General features: G+C 43.1%; 1 pseudogene; it reads right to left on the bottom strand.

Moving 5' to 3' along the window:
- Nucleotides 1–2,984: 2,984 nt before the first annotated feature.
- LOC129407894 (uncharacterized) lies at nucleotides 2,985–3,768 on the bottom strand (annotated as a pseudogene).
- Nucleotides 3,769–6,040: the final 2,272 nt, after the last annotated feature.

The following is a 6,040-nucleotide window of genomic DNA, read 5'->3' as shown; positions in this document are numbered from 1 at the left end:
ACTTGTTGTCTGCCTTTGTTTATGGCCCAGCTGGGATATTGACATTGTTTGAGTGCTTGTATGATGTGTCTCTCCTCTTCCTCCCTGTCGGTCTGTGATGAGTATGGCCCGTTCGAATAATGTTCTTACTACTGAAAGTTTGTGTGCAGTGGGATGTTGGGATGTCCAGAATAAATATTGGTCAGTGTGTGTAGGTTTCCGGTATACAGTCATTTTGATGCTGCCGTCTGCGATGTGGTGGATTTTAATGTCCAGAAAAGATATGGCTCCGTCTTTCTCCTCCTCGTGTGTGAATTGAATGTTACCTGTGTCGTCTTGTGTGTTGAGATGGTTCGTGAGTTCTTGCTGTATTTTTTCCAGGATGTCATCTACGTAGCGTTTCCAAAAGGTTAAACGGCATTGTGGTGGTGCTTTTTGTTCCAGGTCCTCCATGAAAAAACTGCTCATTATTGCTGATAGTGGATCTCCCATTGCAAACCCCTCTTTCTGTCTGTAAATTATGCTATTGTACTGAAAATATGTAGATTTGGCCACGAAACGTAATAATTGTGTAATGTCATCAACTGTTAGATTTGTGCGTTTTTTGAGTGTTCTGTCCTTTTTAAGTTTTTCTTGTACTATGCGTAGTGTGACATCCACGGGTGTTTTGGTGAACAGTGATACGACGTCGTGTGATATGAGTATTTCATCCGGTGCTATTGTAATGTTTTTTAGTTCCTGTGCCAAATGTTTCGCATTCTTGCAGTGGAATTTAGTTTGACCGATGAGTGGTTTTATTATTTCGACCAGGGCTTTGGATAAATTGTATGTTACCGAACCTATGCTATCGACTATCGGGCGGAGGGGCGTGTCTGTTTTGTGAATTTTCGGGGTTCCGTAAATGCGCGGGGTGATGCTGGCTGTAGGGATTAAATGGTTGTATGCTTCTCGGGTGATTTTTTTCTGTTCTAATAGGGGTTTGAGTAACGTTTTGAGGGCTCGTTTCTTTTCCTCTGTCGGATTCTTTCTGATGATTTCGTAGGTGTCGGTGTCTGCGAGTAGTCCTTCAATTTTATGTTTGTATGTTTTCGTGTCCAATATGACGGTTGTCCTGTCTTTATTTTACCCGCAGAGTTTACCCCCCGCGAGCGTGGGGTAAACTTGTCTAATTCTTTGCCTGTGAAGCCGCGTGGGAAGTTGGTGGCGTTTCCTCTACCACGCCCTTCTGAGGCGCAAAGTTGTCATGTCGTGGAACTGTCCGGTGCTGAAAAGGTGACTGGTCTCCCGGCAAGCGTCGTGGCTGCGCAGGTCTCAAAACCTGTGGGCTCCCCCTGCCTGCACGCTGACGAAGGAGGCGGGGCCTATTTTGTTTTAAATGGGTAGGTTTTTCACTTTTAACTGGACAATAAATTAGTTTTGGATGTTTTTTATGCTTTCAGCTATTGTCCAGTAACTTTAGGTGGGGGTGTTACGTGCAGGCACATTAATTCGGATTATTAGTTGTTTTTGTTTTCTTTTGTAGTAAGTTGTAATTAGTCTTTGTTGGTATAGTTTTTTGTTTATGGTTTATTTTTGTATGACTGTGCGGAGCCTATAAATACGGCTGGTTGCCTGTGGCGCGCTCTCTCTGCTCCTCCGCTCCGTGCGCCTTGCTCCGCCCGGCCCCGCTCACCTTGCGCGCTCCAGTCTCCGTGCGTGCGCCCTGAGGGTGGCCTCGCCCTGTCAGCCAGGTGCAGGGTGGGCTCAAATGTAGCCTGTGTTAGCCATTAGCCTTTTGTTTTGACCTGGTGGGACCGGCTGTCCTGTTTTCGCATTTCTTTTGGGTTCAGGTTGGTTTGGGTTTTTTTCTTGTTTGAGTTACAGGTGCTGGCACCGGCTTCTACGGCCCTGTACGGAGTTGGCCCAGTGTCGCACCTTTTGTTCTGTTTGGCCGGCTCGCCAGGTCCACCTTTCTGTTTATTACTTTTCATTATTTTTTTTCTGGGCACGGGAGGGTTTTTAAATTTCTTTAAAAAGGAAAAAAAAAAAGTAAATCAATTAAGAACCAACGATAAATAAAAGAAATTAAAGAGCCATAGCTTGACTCCTGTGTCCTTTTTAAATATGTTGAGACCCACCTTGTGGGGGTTGTAACAGGGGAATACATTTTAAAAGTAACCTTCCCAACACTGCAGATTAGTAATAGTAATAATAATGATGATACTGTGGAATGTAAGTGACTGCATCTGTTAAAGTTTTTAAACAATAAATGACTTTATAAAGTCACTTTTTTTGTTCTATATCAGTCTTTTGATCTGCCACAATAATGTAATAATGAATTTAAATGAAAAAACTCAAATTGAAGGCTTTTCTCAGCAATTTTTAGGTGAGATTACAGATCATAATTAATTTATCTCTCAATTTTTTAATCGCATGACAGCACTAAGTAAAACCATACACAAAACTCACGTACACCCCAAGGACAAAATCCCACAAGAACAAAAATGCAATGCCATATATGAAATTCAATGCAAATCATGCAATAAATCATACATAGGGGAAAGAGGCTGGGCATTTCATATCCGAAAAAAGGAACACCAAAAGGAATGCGAAAAGGAAATATTCCGCTCTCCTTGCGTGTTTCTAACACAATTTAGCGGTAAGTGTAACTCCTTTTTGGAAACATGCGCAGAGTCACGATATAGCGTCCATAGCTCCAATTTATTTCTCCACAAAGGTTCCAAAAACAGAGTAAAACTGCAAAACAGAAAAAGCTGCATTTAGCACAGTGCAAAATATAACTGAGGTTAGCTTAACTACAAGCTACTACACCATATGGTTCTTAATCTTCAATAAAAATACATTTCTAATAACCATCCATAACAAATAAAGCAAGGATATTATACATCTTATCTGTATAAAAAACAACTTACAGACAGTGAGGTCAAAGGCACGAACAAAAAGGCAGATGTTAAAGGATGAACACGTGCTGCTCAGGGCAAACAAAAACAACATAAGGCTAACTTGCTGTCATGACTTCCTGTCTCTCAAGAGACCTCCAAAATAAAAGACAGGCAGCAGAAAATGCAATCTACTGGTAAAAACAACTGTATAAAACAACATCCCAAACATTTTTAGGGCAAAACACTCCCCGCCTGGTATCTGTAAAGATGCCATATAAGAAACTGAACCACCATGAAACTAAACATTCTTTTGCTTTTAGAAGAAGAATAACTTCCGTAATGGGCCTAAGGAACTTCCTTGCAGATCCATCCTTGGACGTCTTGATCTCGATCTTGTGGACTTTTCCATCACGTCCAGGAAAGGTTCTTGTCACGAGAGCCATGAACCAGTCATTGCGGCATGTCTGAATGTCTTTTAGCAGGACGACATCACCTTCTTCGATATTAGGACTCGACTCTTGCCATTTGTGTCGAACTTGTAGTGTCTGCAGGTATTCACGCTTCCAACGACTCCAAAATTGGTCTGCTAATCTTTGCACTTGGCGCCACTGTTGTTTGTACAGGTCTCTGTCAGTGAACTTCCCAGGAGGAGGTGGTATGCTCTGCTTTCGCATGAGAAGCAATTCCTGGGGTGAGTATCTGAGGGACTTCAGGATCAGAAGAAATGGAAACAGGGGGCCTGGAATTGATTATTGATGTCACTTCGGCCATGAGGGTGCACAGGACTTCATGGGACAAACTTGCAGAGTGGGTACACGCTAACATGGAATCCAAAATCCTCCTTGCAACCCCAATCATGCGTTCCCATGCGCCGCCCATGTGTGAGGAGTGAGCAGTGTTGTGCAAGTTCACACTTTTCATGAACTAGTTCAAAGTTCAGTTCACACTTGTTCAAAGTGAATAGTTCACGTTCATAGTTCACAATTTTAATTTTGAACTAGTTCAAAGTTCAGTTAATTTTATATTTAGATGAGATCTGTTAATGAAAGGCTGCATTTATTTTTCAAACTGACTTCTAGTTTACAACAACTTTACAAGATCCACTGTTGGACAAGTGACTTTAAAACTGTAATGTGTTATTTATGACTTGTTACTGTCATTTCAAAGTCATTTGTTACATTACAATATTACTGTATTTAAAATGTAAAACATTACATGACTATTGCAGCACTTTTAATTTACTCTCACCAAAAGAACTGTTAAGATGCTGAACTTTTGCACCATATATGGACTGAACCAGGACTGAACCAGGACTAAACCAGGACTAAACCAGGTTTAAACCAGAACTGAACCAGGTCTAAACCAGGACTGAACCAGAACTGAACCAGGTCCAAACCAGGACTAAACCAGGTCTAAACCAGGACTAAACCAGAACTAAACCAGGTCTAAACCAGGACTAAACCAGGTCTATACCAGAACTGAACCAGGACTAAACCAGGTCTAAACCAGAACAGAACCAGGTCTAAACCAGGACTAAACCAGGACTAAACCAGGAACTGAACCAGGACTAAACCAGAACTGAACCAGGACTGAACCAGGACTAAACCAGGTCTACACCAGAACTGAACCAGAACTAAACCAGGACTAAACCAAGACTAAACCTGGACTAGAACTTGGAATCTAGGACCGCCCCTGAGAGAACCCCGAGTGCGATCGGGCGTCAGCTGCGTTTAGCTCGGTGGAGCGCGGACTTCTGCGTCGGTCCTTTTGTTCAAGATCACGGTCTACGCGGGCGCACCTCCGGCGTTTCACCGCTGCTGATATCGCAGGCGGTGATTTTAGCAAATTTGTATGAAGAAAAATGAAAAACCCACCATTTCAATCCAGGTTAAAAAAGCATTGTGACGCGCGTTACTGACATATGTACCAAGTAAAATAATATGCGCAGCACGTCCTGTGCGTGTAGATTTCAGAAAATAGGATCCATTCTATTTTTTGACGCTCTACGCGAGCTTAGGCGCGTATCCCCGTCAAAATACACAGACAGCATGTATCTATTGTTGTATTTGTGCATTTACCATCAGCACATTGGGCTCCCTGGGCAGTTCTGTATCATGTGAAAAAGCCCAGATCCACATAGACTGTTTATTAGTTTTTTGAAATTTACTTTTGAAATCCTTGCGTTTGCCGTGGTCAGCCTGTACAGAAGGTAAATACAAGCAGCTAAACGCGCCCAGTCAAGTTTGATTGACTTCCCATTGAGAGACACAAGAGCCCGTACGTTCCGCTAAAGCTGCCGGTGGAGTCGCCTTCGCGTTGACACGCGGCTGTGGTTTCGCGAGGTGAAGTGCGAGCAGATCGTCACTCGTCAGGTGAAAACAAATTCCGACGTTTAACTGAACCCCAACAGTGACGTACGTCGTTCATCACACATAATTTGAACAAATTCACGTTCAAGTTCTTGATTTACAAAAGTGTTGAGTTCAGTTCAAAGTTCACTTAAAAATGAACGTGTTCAATGAACGCGTTCTTTTGAACTCGTTCATGCACAACACTGGGAGTGAGGTGGGTTGAAGTGCCATGAACATCCTCGACCATTGGTGTATTTTTGTACTTCTGAGTCCTTCAGCACTTTATGGAACTCCAACTCTTTGCAAGCACCAACAAAGTTGGTTCCACAGTCAGAATGTAGTTGTTCAGAGGGGCCTCGGATAGCAAAGAATCTTCCCAAGGAGTTTACGAAGGAAGAAGTGTCCATGGACTCTATGACTTCTATGTGGACTGCACGGGTACTCAGGCATGTGAAGAGGACAGCCCAACGTTTGTTCTGTGTTACACCTCCTCTTGTGCGCCTGGCAGGGACGAACCAGGGACCGAAGATGTCCACGCCTGTGTACGTGAAAGGGGGTGAAGTGCTAAGCCTTTGTTCAGGAAGGTCTGACATTTTTTGGTTTTCTTTTCTCCCACAAAGCTTACGACAGGTGACACATCTATGTAGAATGCTGCTTATCCTTCTCTTACCGCCAACCAGCCAAATTCCAGCAGCTCGTACGGCACTTTCTGTAAAGGTTTGGCCTTGATGCTCAACCTGCTCATGGTAGTGTCTTATGAGCAACTCAGACAGGTAGTGTTTGCCTGGCAAAATGACTGGATGCTTTTCTTGATCAGTACGATCTGCC

The sequence above is a fragment of the Boleophthalmus pectinirostris genome, unplaced genomic scaffold, assembly GCF_026225935.1.
Source record: "Boleophthalmus pectinirostris isolate CB_2022bp ecotype Guang Dong unplaced genomic scaffold, ASM2622593v1 HiC_scaffold_14, whole genome shotgun sequence".
Lineage (NCBI taxonomy): Eukaryota > Metazoa > Chordata > Actinopteri > Gobiiformes > Gobiidae > Boleophthalmus > Boleophthalmus pectinirostris.
This window is presented reverse-complemented; position numbering and strand designations above follow the sequence as displayed.